Source organism: Bufo gargarizans, chromosome 5, assembly GCF_014858855.1.
Source record: "Bufo gargarizans isolate SCDJY-AF-19 chromosome 5, ASM1485885v1, whole genome shotgun sequence".
NCBI classification, from domain to species: Eukaryota; Metazoa; Chordata; class Amphibia; order Anura; family Bufonidae; genus Bufo; species Bufo gargarizans.
In genome coordinates, this window is record NC_058084.1 from 271,197,084 (window position 1) to 271,212,031 (window position 14,948).

The window sequence follows — 14,948 nt, forward strand, 5'->3', positions numbered from 1 at the left end:
CAGATATGCTACACAGTACCACAGCTCTGCCTACCTGAGGTGTTACACATACACTCTGTAACACAGTACACAGCTCTGTGCTACATGCAGGGTTACACATACAGATCTACTACACAGTACACAGCTCTGCTACCTGCAGGTTACACATACAGATCTGCTACACAGTACACAGCTCTGCTACCTGCAGTTTTGCTGTTTGCCGTATGGGGAATATATTTTTATACATGGGCGTTTTTACACATTGTGTTCTTTCATTTTAATTTTGGGAAAAGGGGGTGATCTGAATATTTATGGGTTTTTTTTACACTTTTTATAGTTCCCAGGTTACACACACACATCTCTGAAACACAGTACACAGCTCTGCTACATGCGGTTAGACAAACTGCTCTATATACACAGTACACAGCTCTGCTACCTGCAGGTTGCACATACATCCCTGTAAACACAGTACACAGCTCTGCTACATGCAGGATACACATACAGCTCTGCTACACAGTACACAGCACTTCTACATGCAGGTTACACACACATCTCTGTAACACAGTACACAGCTCTGCTACATGCTGTTACACACACTGCTCTATATACACAGTACACAGCTCTGCTACATGCAGGCTACACACACATCCCTGTAACACAGTACACATCTCTGCTACACAGTACACAGCACTGCTACCTGCAGGTTGCACATACATCCCTGTAACACAGTACACAGCTCTGCTACATGCAGGTTACACATACAGCTCTGCTACACAGTTCACAGCTCTGCTACATGCAGGTTACACATACAGCTCTGCTACACAGTACACAGCTCTGCTACATGCAGGTTACACATACAGATCTGCTACACAGTACACAGCTCTGCTACCTGCAGGTTACACGTACATCTCTGTAACACAGTACACAGCTCTGCTACCTGCAGGTTACACATACAGATCTGCTACACAGTACACAGCTCTGCTACATGCAGGTTACACATACATCTCTGTAACACAGTACACAGCTCTGCTACATGCAGGTTACACACACATCTCTAGTACAGAGCTCTATTTGATGGCTACTGTTCTGTACACTCGACCAGCTGCTGTGCACATCTGACCCCTCCCACACACGTGACTCGTCACATGGTCATGACTAGAGTTGAGCGAACACCTGGATGTTCGGGTTCGAGAAGTTCGGCCGAACATCCCGGAAATGTTCGGGTTCGGGATCCGAACCCGATCCGAACTTCGTCCCGAACCCGAACCCCATTGAAGTCAATGGGGACCCGAACTTTTCGGCACTAAAAAGGCTGTAAAACAGCCCAGGAAAGAGCTAGAGGGCTGCAAAAGGCAGCAACATGTAGGTAAATCCCCTGCAAACAAATGTGGATAGGGAAATGAATTAAAATAAAAATTAAATAAATAAAAATTAACCAAAATCAATTGGAGAGAGGTTCCATAGCAGAGAATCTGGCTTCCCGTCACCCACCACTGGAACAGTCCATTCTCAGATATTTAGGCCCCGGCACCCAGGCAGAGGAGAGAGGTCCCGTAACAGAGAATCTGTCTTCATGTCAGCAGAGAATTAGTCTGCATGTCATAGCAGAGAATGAGGCTTCACGTCAGCCACCACTGCAACAGTCCATTGGCATATATTTAGGCCCAGCACACACACAGGCAGAGGAGAGAGGTCCCGTAACAGAGAATCTGGCTTCATGTCAGCAGAGAATCAGTCTGCATGTCATAGCAGAGAATCAGGCTTCACGTCAGCCACCACTGCAACAGTCCATTGTCATAAATTTAGGCCCAGCACCCAGGCAGAGGAGAGAGGTCCCGTAACAGAGAATCTGGCTTCATGTCAGCAGAGAATCAGTCTTCATATCATAGCAGAGAATCAGGCTTCACGTCACCCACCACTGTAAGAGTCAATTTTCATAAATTTAGGCCCAGAACCCAGGCAGAGGAGAAAGGTCCCGTAACAGACAATCTGGCTTCATGTCAGCAGAGAATCAGTCTTCATATCATAGCAGAGAATCAGGCTTCACGTCACCCACCACTGTAAGAGTCAATTTTCATAAATTTAGGCCCAGAACCCAGGCAGAGGAGAAAGGTCCCGTAACAGACAATCTGGCTTCATGTCAGCAGAGAATCAGTCTTCATATCATAGCAGAGAATCAGGCTTCACGTCACCCACCACTGTAAGAGTCAATTTTCATAAATTTAGGCCCAGAACCCAGGCAGAGGAGAAAGGTCCCGTAACAGACAATCTGGCTTCATGTCAGCAGAGAATCAGTCTTCATATCATAGCAGAGAATCAGGCTTCACGTCACCCACCACTGTAAGAGTCAATTTTCATAAATTTAGGCCCAGAACCCAGGCAGAGGAGAAAGGTCCCGTAACAGACAATCTGGCTTCATGTCAGCAGAGAATCAGTCTTCATATCATAGCAGAGAATCAGGCTTCACGTCACCCACCACTGTAAGAGTCAATTTTCATAAATTTAGGCCCAGAACCCAGGCAGAGGAGAAAGGTCCCGTAACAGACAATCTGGCTTCATGTCAGCAGAGAATCAGTCTTCATATCATAGCAGAGAATCAGGCTTCACGTCACCCACCACTGTAAGAGTCAATTTTCATAAATTTAGGCCCAGAACCCAGGTAGAGGAGAAAGGTCCCGTAACAGACAATCTGGCTTCATGACAGCAGAGAATCAGTCTGCATGTCATAGCAGAGAATCAGGCTTCACGTCAGCCACCACTGCAACAGTCCATTGTCATAAATTTAGGCCCAGCACCCAGGCAGAGGAGAGAGGTCCCGTAACAGAGGATCTGGCTTCATGTCAGCAGAGAATCAGTCTGCATGTCATAGCAGAGAATGAGGCTTCACGTCAGCCACCACTGCAACAGTCCATTGGCATATATTTAGGCCCAGCACACACACAGGCAGAGGAGAGAGGTCCCGTAACAGACAATCTGGCTTCATGTCAGCAGAGAATTAGTCTGCATGTCATAGCAGAGAATGAGGCTTCACGTCACCCACCACTGCAACAGTCCATTGGCATATATTCAGGCCCAGCACCCAGGCAGAGGAGAGAGGTCCCGTAACAGAGGATCTGGCTTCATGTCAGCAGAGAATCAGTCTGCATGTCATAGCAGAGAATGAGGCTTCACGTCAGCCACCACTGCAACAGTCCATTGTCATAAATTTAGGCCCAGCACCCAGGCAGAGGAGAGAGGTCCCGTAAAAGAGGATCTGGCTTCATGTCAGCAGAGAATCAGTCTGCATGTCATAGCAGAGAATCAGGCTTCACGTCAGCCACCACTGCAACAGTCCATTGTCATAAATTTAGGCCCAGCACCCAGGCAGAGGAGAGAGGTCCCGTAAAAGAGGATCTGGCTTCATGTCAGCAGAGAATCAGTCTGCATGTCATAGCAGAGAATCAGGCTTCACGTCAGCCACCACTGCAACAGTCCATTGTCATAAATTTAGGCCCAGCACCCAGGCAGAGGAGAGAGGTCCCGTAACAGAGGATCTGGCTTCATGTCAGCAGAGAATCAGTCTGCATGTCATAGCAGAGAATCAGGCTTCACGTCAGCCACCACTGCAACAGTCCATTGTCATAAATTTAGGCCCAGCACCCAGGCAGAGGAGAGAGGTCCCGTAACAGACAATCTGGCTTCATGTCAGCAGAGAATTAGTCTGCATGTCATAGCAGAGAATCAGGCTTCATGTCAGCCACCACTGCAACAGTCCATTGGCATATATTTAGGCCTAGCACACAGGCAGAGGAGAGGTTCATTCAACTTTGGGTAGCATCGCAATATAATGGTAAAATGAAAATAAAAATAGGATTGAATGAGGAAGTGCCCTGGAGTCCAATAATATATGGTTATGGGGAGGTAGTTAATGTCTAATCTGGACAAGGGACGGACAGGTCCTGTGGGATCCATGCCTGGTTCATTTTTATGAACGTCAGCTTGTCCACATTGGCTGTAGACAGGCGGCTGCGTTTGTCTGTAATGACGCCCCCTGCCGTGCTGAATACACGTTCAGACAAAACGCTGGCTGCCGGGCAGGCCAGCACCTCCAAGGCATAAAAGGCTAGCTCTGGCCACGTGGACAATTTAGAGACCCAGAAGTTGAATGGGGCCGAACCATCAGTCAGTACGTGGAGGGGTGTGCACACGTACTGTTCCACCATGTTAGTGAAATGTTGCCTCCTGCTAACACGTTGCGTATCAGGTGGTGGTGCAGTTAGCTGTGGCGTGTTGACAAAAGTTTTCCACATCTCTGCCATGCTAACCCTGCCCTCAGAGGAGCTGGCCGTGACACAGCTGCCTTGGCGACCTCTTGCTCCTCCTCTGCCTTGGCCTTGGGCTTCCACTTGTTCCCCTGTGACATTTGGGAATGCTCTCAGTAGCGCGTCTACCAACGTGCGCTTGTACTCGCGCATCTTCCTATCACGCTCCAGTGCAGGAAGTAAGGTGGGCACATTGTCTTTGTAGCGTGGATCCAGCAGGGTGGCAACCCAGTAGTCCGCACAGGTTAAAATGTGGGCAACTCTGCTGTCGTTGCGCAGGCACTGCAGCATGTAGTCGCTCATGTGTGCCAGGCTGCCCAGGGGTAAGGACAAGCTGTCCTCTGTGGGAGGCGTATCGTCATCGTCCTGCCTTTCCCCCCAGCCACGCACCAGTGATGGACCCGAGCTGCGTTGGGTGCCACCCCGCTGTGACCATGCTTCATCCTCATCCTCCTCCACCTCCTCCTCATCCTCGTCCTCCTCGTCCTCCAGTAGTGGGCCCTGGCTGGCCACATTTGTACCTGGCCTCTGCTGTTGCAAAAAACCTCCCTCTGAGTCACTTCGAAGAGACTGGCCTGAAAGTGCTAAAAATGACCCCTCTTCCTCATCCTCCTCCTCCTCCTCCTGGGCCACCTCCTGTTCCATCATCGCCCTAAGTGTTTTCTCAAGGAGACATAGAAGTGGTATTGTAACGCTGATAACGGTGTCATCGCCACTGGCCATGTTGGTGGAGTACTCGAAACAGCGCAACAGGGCACACAGGTCTCGCATGGAGGCCCAGTCATTGGTGGTGAAGTGGTGCTGTTCTGTAGTGCGACTGACCCGTGCGTGCTGCAGCTGAAACTCCACTATGGCCTGCTGCTGCTCGCACAGTCTGTCCAGCATGTGCAAGGTGGAGTTCCACCTGGTGGGCACGTCGCATATGAGGCGGTGAGCGGGAAGGCCGAAGTTACGCTGTAGCGCAGACAGGCGAGCAGCGGCAGGATGTGAACGCCGGAAGCGCGAACAGACGGCCCGCACTTTATGCAGCAGCTCTGACATGTCGGGGTAGTTGTGAATGAACTTCTGCACCACCAAATTCAGCACATGCGCCAAGCAAGGGATGTGCGTCAAATTGGCTAGTCCCAGAGCTGCAACGAGATTTCGCCCATTATCACACACCACCAGGCCGGGCTTGAGGCTCACCGGCAGCAACCACTCGTCGGTCTGTTGTTCAATACCCCGCCACAACTCCTGTGCGGTGTGGGGCCTGTCCCCCAAACATATGAGTTTCAGAATGGCCTGCTGACGTTTACCCCGGGCTGTGCTGAAGTTGGTGGTGAAGGTGTGTGGCTGACTGGATGAGCAGGTGGAAGAAGAGGAGGAGGAAGCCGAGAAGGAGGAGGTGGCAACAGGAGGCAAAGAATGTTGCCCTGCGATCCTTGGCGGCGGCAGGACGTGCGCCAAACAGCTCTCCGCCTGGGGCCCAGCTGCCACTACATTTACCCAGTGTGCAGTTAGGGAGATATAGCGTCCCTGGCCGTGCTTACTGGTCCACGTATCTGTGGTTAGGTGGACCTTGCTACAGATGGCGTTGCGCAGTGCACACTTGATTTTATCGGATACTTGGTTGTGCAGGGAAGGCACGGCTCTCTTGGAGAAGTAGTGCCGGCTGGGAACAACATACTGTGGGACAGCAAGCGACATGAGCTGTTTGAAGCTGTCTGTGTCCACCAGCCTAAATGACAGCATTTCATAGGCCAGTAGTTTAGAAATGCTGGCATTCAGGGCCAGGGATCGAGGGTGGCTAGGTGGGAATTTACGCTTTCTATCAAATGTTTGTGAGATGGAGAGCTGAACGCTGGCGTGTGACATGGTTGAGACGCTTGGTGACGGAGGTGGTGGTGGTGGTGTTGGTGGTACATCCCCTGTTTGCTGGGCGGCAGGTGCCAACGTTCCTCCAGAGGCGGAGGAAGAGGCCGAGGCGGCAGCAGCAGAATAGGCCGAGGCGGCAGCAGCAGAAGAGGTAGCAGGGGGAGCCTGAGTGACTTCCTTGGTTTTAAGGTGTTTACTCCACTGCAGTTCATGCTTTGCATGCAGGTGCCTGGTCATGCAGGTTGTGCTCAGGTTCAGAACGTTAATGCCTCGCTTCAGGCTCTGATGGCACAGCGTGCAAACCACTCGGGTCTTGTCGTCAGCACATTGTTTGAAGAAGTGCCATGCCAGGGAACTCCTTGAAGCTGCCTTTGGGGTGCTCGGTCCCAGATGGCGGCGGTCAGTAGCAGGCGGAGTCTCTTGGCGGCGGGTGTTCTGCTTTTGCCCACTGCTCCCTCTTTTGCTACGCTGTTGGCTCGGTCTCACCACTGCCTCTTCCTCCGAACTGTGAAAGTCAGTGGCACGACCTTCATTCCATGTGGGGTCTAGGACCTCATCGTCCCCTGCATCGTCTTCCACCCAGTCTTGATCCCTGACCTCCTGTTCAGTCTGCACACTGCAGAAAGACGCAGCAGTTGGCACCTGTGTTTCGTCATCATCAGAGACATACTGAGGTGGTATTCCCATGTCCTCATCATCAGGAAACATAAGTGGTTGTGCGTCAGTGCATTCTATGTCTTTCACCGCTGGGGAAGGGCTAGGTGGATGCCCTTGGGAAACCCTGCCAGCGGAGTCTTCAAACAGCATAAGAGACTGCTGCATAACTTGAGGCTGAGACAGTTTCCCTGGTATGCATGGGGGTGATGTGACAGACTGATGGGGTTGGTTTTCAGGCGCCATCTGTGCGCTTTCTGCAGAAGACTGGGTGGGAGATAATGTGAACGTGCTGGATCCACTGTCGGCCACCCAATTGACTAATGCCTGTACCTGCTCAGGCCTTACCATCCTTAGAACGGCATTGGGCCCCACCATATATCGCTGTAAATTCTGGCGGCTACTGGGACCTGAGGTAGTTGGTACACTAGGACGTGTGGATGTGGCAGAACGGCCACGTCCTCTCCCAGCACCAGAGGGTCCACTAACACCACCACGACCATGTCCACGTCCGCGTCCCTTACTAGATGTTTTTCTCATTGTTATGGTTCACCACAACAACAAATATATTATTTGGCCCAATGTATTGTATTCAAATTCAGCGGGATATAAATTTGAGGCCTAGTATTTAGGCGCTGGGTGACCGGTATGGATTTAGTGACAGAATTAGACTTGGAAATGCACAGAAACGTGTGTGTGAAGTTATTCTGAATGACCCAATGTGCACCTTGAATATTATATACCCTTTTTGGGATAGATTTCAAATAGCTCTGATATAGCAGGAACCACTAAATTATGAAATTGCTAAATTGGGAATTGTACTTCAACCCAGAACAAAAAATGTGCTTTGACGGGCACTAAATAACTTTCCCAGCTACAACAGGACAGCGGTAACGAGAGATTTAGAGGGATTTAAATTTGAGGCCTAGTATTTAGGCGCTGGGTGACAGGTATGGGTTTAGTGACAGAATTAGACTTGGAAATACACAGTAGCGGGTGTGTGTGAAGTTATTCTGAATGACCCAATGTGCACCTTCAATATTATATACCCTTTTTGGGATAGATTTCAAATAGCTCTGATATAGCAGGAACCACTAAATTATGAAATTGCTAAATTGGGAATTGTACTTCAACCCAGAACAAAAAATGTGCTTTGACGGACACTAAATATCTTGCCCAGCAACAACAGTACAGCGGTGGGTAACGAGAGATTTAGAGGGATTTAAATTTGAGGCCTAGTATTTAGGCGCTGGGTCACCGGTATGGATTTAGTGACAGAATTAGACTTGGAAACGCACAGAAGCGTGTGTGTGAAGTTATTCTGAATGACCCTATGTGCACCTTCAATATTATATACCCTTTTAGGGATAGATTTCAAATAGCTCTGATATAGCAGAAACCACTAAATTATGAAATTGCTAAATTGGGAATTGTACTTCAACCCAGAACAAAAAATGTGCTTTGACGGACACTAAATATCTTGCCCAGCAACAACAGTACAGCGGTGGGTAACGAGAGATTTAGAGGGATTTAAATTTGAGGCCTAGTATTTAGGCGCTGGGTCACCGGTATGGATTTAGTGACAGAATTAGACTTGGAAATGCACAGAAGCGTGTGTGTGAAGTTATTCTGAATGACCCTATGTGCACCTTCAATATTATATACCCTTTTAGGGATAGATTTCAAATAGCTCTGATATAGCAGAAACCACTAAATTATGAAATTGCTAAATTGGGAATTGTACTTCAACCCAGAACAAAAAATGTGCTTTGACGGACACTAAATATCTTGCCCAGCAACAACAGTACAGCGGTGGGTAACGAGAGATTTAGAGGGATTTAAATTTGAGGCCTAGTATTTAGGCGCTGGGTCACCGGTATGGATTTAGTGACAGAATTAGACTTGGAAATGCACAGAAGCGTGTGTGTGAAGTTATTCTGAATGACCCTATGTGCACCTTCAATATTATATACCCTTTTAGGGATAGATTTCAAATAGCTCTGATATAGCAGAAACCACTAAATTATGAAATTGCTAAATTGGGAATTGTACTTCAACCCAGAACAAAAAATGTGCTTTGACGGACACTAAATATCTTGCCCAGCAACAACAGTACAGCGGTGGGTAACGAGAGATTTAGAGGGATTTAAATTTGAGGCCTAGTATTTAGGCGCTGGGTCACCGGTATGGATTTAGTGACAGAATTAGACTTGGAAATGCACAGAAGCGTGTGTGTGAAGTTATTCTGAATGACCCTATGTGCACCTTCAATATTATATACCCTTTTAGGGATAGATTTCAAATAGCTCTGATATAGCAGAAACCACTAAATTATGAAATTGCTAAATTGGGAATTGTACTTCAACCCAGAACAAAAAATGTGCTTTGACGGACACTAAATATCTTGCCCAGCAACAACAGTACAGCGGTGGGTAACGAGAGATTTAGAGGGATTTAAATTTGAGGCCTAGTATTTAGGCGCTGGGTCACCGGTATGGATTTAGTGACAGAATTAGACTTGGAAATGCACAGAAGCGTGTGTGTGAAGTTATTCTGAATGACCCTATGTGCACCTTCAATATTATATACCCTTTTAGGGATAGATTTCAAATAGCTCTGATATAGCAGAAACCACTAAATTATGAAATTGCTAAATTGGGAATTGTACTTCAACCCAGAACAAAAAATGTGCTTTGACGGACACTAAATATCTTGCCCAGCAACAACAGTACAGCGGGTAACGAGAGATTTAGAGGGATTTAAATTTGAGGCCTAGTATTTAGGCGCTGGGTGACAGGTATGGGTTTAGTGACAGAATTAGACTTGGAAATACACAGTAGCGGGTGTGTGTGAAGTTATTCTGAATGACCCTATGTGCACCTTCAATATTATATACCCTTTTAGGGATAGATTTCAAATAGCTCTGATATAGCAGAAACCACTAAATTATGAAATTGCTAAATTGGGAATTGTACTTCAACCCAGAACAAAAAATGTGCTTTGACGGACACTAAATATCTTGCCCAGCAACAACAGTACAGCGGTGGGTAACGAGAGATTTAGAGGGATTTAAATTTGAGGCCTAGTATTTAGGCGCTGGGTCACCGGTATGGATTTAGTGACAGAATTAGACTTGGAAATGCACAGAAGCGTGTGTGTGAAGTTATTCTGAATGACCCAATGTGCACCTTCAATATTATATACCCTTTTAGGGATAGATTTCAAATAGCTCTGATATAGCAGAAACCACTAAATTATGAAATTGCTAAATTGGGAATTGTACTTCAACCCAGAACAAAAAATGTGCTTTGACGGACACTAAATATCTTGCCCAGCAACAACAGTACAGCGGTAACGAGAGATTTAGAGGGATTTAAATTTGAGGCCTAGTATTTAGGCGCTGGGTGACAGGTATGGGTTTAGTGACAGAATTAGACTTGGAAATACACAGTAGCGGGTGTGTGTGAAGTTATTCTGAATGACCCAATGTGCACCTTCAATATTATATACCCTTTTTGGGATAGATTTCAAATAGCTCTGATATAGCAGGAACCACTAAATTATGAAATTGCTAAATTGGGAATTGTATTTCAACCCAGAACAAGAAATGTGCTTGAACGGACACTAAATAACTCGCCCAGCTACAGCACTAGGGACAGATTTAGCTGGATATAAATTTGAGGCCTAGTATTTAGGCGCTGGGTGACCGGTATGGATTTAGTGACAGAATTAGACTGGGATATGGCCAAAAAATAAACAGACTATTGCTGGTTAAATGCACTTGGTGTGACAGCTTCACCCTGATGTAGGCTTTAGCCAAAAAACAACCACACCATTGAGGGTTAAATGCACTTGGTGACAGGCGCAGCTTGCCCCTGATTTTGTATATGGCCAAAAAATGAACAGACTATTGCTGGTTAAATGCACTTGGTGTGACAGCTTCACCCTGATGTAGGCTTTAGCCAAAAAACAACCACACCATTGAGGGTTAAATGCACTTGGTGACAGGCGCAGCTTGCCCCTGATTTTGTATATGGCCAAAAAATGAACAGACTATTGCTGGTTAAATGCACTTGGTGTCACAGCTTCACCCTGATGTAGGCTTTAGCCAAAAAACAACCACACCATTGAGGGTTAAATGCACTTGGTGACAGGCGCAGCTTGCCCCTGATTTTGTATATGGCCAAAAAATGAACAGACTATTGCTGGTTAAATGCACTTGGTGTGACAGCTTCACCCTGATGTAGGCTTTAGCCAAAAAACAACCACACCATTGAGGGTTAAATGCACTTGGTCGCAGCTTGTGCTGGCGCACCACAAGACACAAAATGGCCGCCGATCACCCCAGAAAAATGAGACTGACAAACGGTCTGTGCAGCCTAAAAACAGTGAGCAATTGAGGATCAGCAGCTCAATGATCCACAGCTGCAGATCGATCAGTTAATCAAGTCCTTTGGAGGAGTTAATCTGCCTAATCTCGCCCTACTGTCGCAGCCGCAACCTCTCCCTACGCTAATCAGAGCAGAGTGACGGGCGGCGCTATGTGACTCCAGCTTAAATAGAGGCTGGGTCACATGGTGCTCTGGCCAATCACAGCCATGCCAATAGTAGGCATGGCTGTGATGGCCTCTTGGGGCAAGTAGTATGACGCTTGTTGATTGGCTGCTTTGCAGCCTTTCAAAAAGCGCCAAGAAAGCGTCACAAAAGCGCCAAGAAAGCGACGAACACCGAACCCGAACCCGGACTTTTACGAAAATGTCCGGGTTCGGGTCCGTGTCACGGACACCCCAAAATTCGGTACGAACCCGAACTATACAGTTCGAGTTCGCTCATCCCTAGTCATGACGTCATCACAGGTCCTTTGCCTCTCCAGCAGCTAGCAGCTCCGTCAGGTGAAGAGTGTGTGTAGTAGGGCGTATTTTGAGTTAGGGAGGACGGCGTTTTGGCTGATGTCTGAGGGAGGACAGAGTTTTAGCTGATGTCTGAGGTCTGATGGAGTTTTGCCTCACGGAGGACAGAGTTTTGTCTGATGTCTGAGGTCTGATGGAGTTTTGGGTGACGGAGGACGGAGTTTTGTCTGATGTCTGAGGTCTGATGGAGTTTTGGGTGACGGAGGACGGAGTTTTGTCTGATGTCTGAGGTCTGATGGAGTTTTGCCTGATGGAGGACGGAGTTTTGTCTGATGTCTGAGGTCTGATGGAGTTTTGCCTGACGGAGGAACGAGTTTTGTCTGATGTCTGAGGTCTGATGGAGTTTTGGGTGATGGAGGATGGAGTTTTGTCTGATGTCTGAGGTCTGATGGAGTTTTGCCTGATGGAGGACGGAGTTTTGCCTGATGTCTGAGGTCTGATGGAATTTTGCCTGACGGAGGACGGAGTTTTGTCTGATGTCTGAGGTCTGATGGAGTTTTGGGTGACGGAGGACGGAGTTTTGTCTGATGTCTGAGGTCTGATGGAGTTTTGGGTGACGGAGGACGGAGTTGTGTCTGATGTCTGATGGAGTTTTGCCTGATGGAGGACGGAGTTTTGTCTGATGTCTGAGGTCTGATGGAGTTTTGTCTGACGGAAGACAGAGTTTTGTCTGATGTCTGATGGAGTTTTGGGTGACGGAGGACGGAGTTTTGTCTGATGTCTGAGGGCTGATGGAGTTTTGTCTGACGGAAGACAGAGTTTTGTCTGATGTCTGATGGAGTTTTGCCTGACGGAGGACGGAGTTTTGTCTGATGTCTGAGGGCTGATGGAGTTTTGCCTGACGGAGGATGGAGTTGTGGATGATGTCTGACGATGTCCTAATATGTATGCCGTACACCTGCTCAATACTAAGGAAATCCTGAAAATATGACTGGTAGGTGGGAAACCCTGATCGAAATGGACATCTACCTATCCCAAACAGAAACAAGACAGAGTGTTGCTTCTATTGCCTTGCACTCCTTTCATATATGTAAGTTGAAGAACTGACATGCTGTCTTACAACTAATAAGCCTGGGCAAGAGAAGCCACACATTAGATTATTTGCTAATGTGCATCGAGCTGCAAATTTTCCACTGGATATGTCCCCTTCAATTTCAACTGGATAACAGGGCTGTGCTGCTTTTGTGGAAAATAATACATGCTTCCTGCATCTTGCTCACTGCCATGACGTTGTTGGGGACAGGCACTAGTGATGAGCGGCAGAGGCAATATTCAAATTTGCGATATTTCGCAAATGTTTTGTAGGATATTTGTCATATATTTGCGAATTCAAGATTTCACGGTTATTTTCTTGATTGCAAAAATCGACAATGTGATATTCGCGTAATTCGCACGCAATACAGGCGTGGGTCACTTTTGCTACATTTGCCAAGCTGCTAGAAGTTTCCTGAGACTGGAGAAACATTAAAACATTAAAAATGGTTTTATATGCAGATAGAGTGCTCCAATATATTCACGATTGCGCTAATCAGCACCAATGATGTGAATATTTTGGCGCAATACGTGAAACTTCACATTTTAGCAGGTCTGACTACATATTACTGATTAGTGCACTATGCATTGTTGTGACATCACAGCACTATGTCTGTAGCATGTATGTATGGACAGCATCACACTACCTAACACACTGCACTGCAACAGCTACACTCTATCAGGATATAACTAGTGTTGATCAAGAACTGTAGTGCTCGGGGGCTCAGGCACACACCGAGCACCCAAGTATAATAGAAGTCAATGGGAGAACCCGAGCTTTAAACCAGGTACCCCCTGCTCTGAAGAGGGGAGGGTGTCTGGTTCATAGTAAAATGCCAGAAATTGATGGAAACACCACCAAAATGATTCGGGAACAGCATGGGGAGGATGTCTGGATGCATCTTGGACTCCCAGGTCGCTGCTGGGAACGATGTTGTCCGATTAGTACAAAGACAAGATAGGTTGGATGTGGAAGGTCATACTCGCTATTTATTGTGCTGCTCCCGAAACGCGTTGAGCTAGATTCACTTATGAGATAAAGAACCTGAAAAGATGCCCAGTGTGACGATGGCTGCCTTCATCGTCTAACATTCTACAGGCGATCCAGGCTGGCGGGGTTAATAGGGTCACCCGGTGTATTGAGTTTATCCGGGCTACCACCCCCCTCGTGAAGTAAGTCACAATACTCATTTTATGCTTTTATTGTCATCTATTTACACTTAAAACAGGCTTTCATTTTGTGCTTATGCCTATCCCTCCACCACAGGCCCTAGTCATAACTTGGGAGACCTGTGCAAGTGTGGGTCTGATTGACAAGCTATACTGTGATTCTGGATCTATAGATATAGATAGAGACCTAATTTTTGAACAATCATTCTCATTAAGTACGGGGTCCAGTTTGATTGGACCCCTGTGGATCACAATCTAGAGGTATTGATTCGGCGCCACTAAGTGGTTGCATCAGGTGGGTTAGCCCCCTTGACCTTCCACATCCAGCCTATCTTGTCTTTGCACTTTTTGCGCTACATGCCGATTTTATCTGCATGGTTACTACCCACAGGCTACCATATCTACGGTAATCTCTTAGCCTCCACTCTCTTTTTCGCATTCTCTCCACCCACTGGCGCCTCTTGTTTGTTCTGATATGTTGGACTGCCTTCCACGTGATCTGACTAACCCTCAACTTCTCTCTTTTTGTCCAATTAGTATGCCACTTTTACAGACTGACAATAATACACACACAAAACCGAAGATAAAATCTATTTTCGAGGAAAAATTGTTAGGAAACATTCTTTCATGTATATTTACTTGTATATAAAGTGCAAGTTTAGCCAAAAATGTTGTTGATTTTCGGAACTGGGGCAATAATTAAGAGGGACGGCCGGTAGCACCCGTATTGCGCCGCTAGAGGTGAAATTTGTGGACCGGTGCAAGACGAACCACAGTGAAAGCATTTGCCAAGAATGTTTTCATTAATCAACAACGAAAGTCGGGTTGTTCCCATGACCCACCAAGCAGCTTCGGGGAAACCAAAGTCTTTGGGTTCCGGGGGGAGTATGGTTGCAAAGCTGAAACTTAAATTAATTGACGGAAGGACACCACCAGGAGTGGAGCCTGGGGCTTCATTTGACGCAACATGGCAAACCGTACCCGGCCTGGACCCAGAAAGTATTTACAGATTGATAGCTCTTTTTCAAGTCTGTGGTGGTGGTGCATG